We start from the raw sequence: 582 nt of genomic DNA, 5'->3' as shown, positions 1-582 counted from the left end.
GCCCCGCCTCGATTCGGGCTACTGGTGGCCTACTCCGCCCTGCCCGTGGACGGCCTCGCCTCGGCAGTGGAGGTTGAGCCGGCCACAATTCGGACCTGCAGCGGCAAATTTCGGCGTGTGGCGGCTTCTTCCGACGTGTGGCGATGGATTCCGGTTCCGAGTAGATTCTGGCCAATTGCGCGGCGACGCGTCTGCTCCGACGAGGTTTGACCGGTTTACAGACTGAACTGTATACTGCCTTCAAAATTGTACATTTAAGGTTCCAGCGGATGGATTTGCAGTGCCCTTTAAAAAGTTTAAGGGCCGAACGAGTTTTACGGGATCTGCTAGGCGCCGTTGTTTCGACCGAAACTATAAACACCTTTTTTTTTACGGGTTTGACCACTTTAAGGTCGTGGACCCTTAAAACCGTTATAAGGGTCGCAAAACACGTGTTTTAAGGGTCGACTTTACCTCCCGCGGAACAGACCCTGTAAACGGCATTGTAAAAACGAATATTCCTCTCAGAGATGCTCCTCGCCGTCCTCCTCCACCTCCCCTCCTCATTCCCCGTCGTCCCCGGAACGCCCCGGCGGCGGCCGG

This window comes from Triticum dicoccoides, chromosome 3B (assembly GCF_002162155.2).
Source record: "Triticum dicoccoides isolate Atlit2015 ecotype Zavitan chromosome 3B, WEW_v2.0, whole genome shotgun sequence".
Lineage (NCBI taxonomy): Eukaryota > Viridiplantae > Streptophyta > Magnoliopsida > Poales > Poaceae > Triticum > Triticum dicoccoides.
This window is presented reverse-complemented; position numbering follows the sequence as displayed.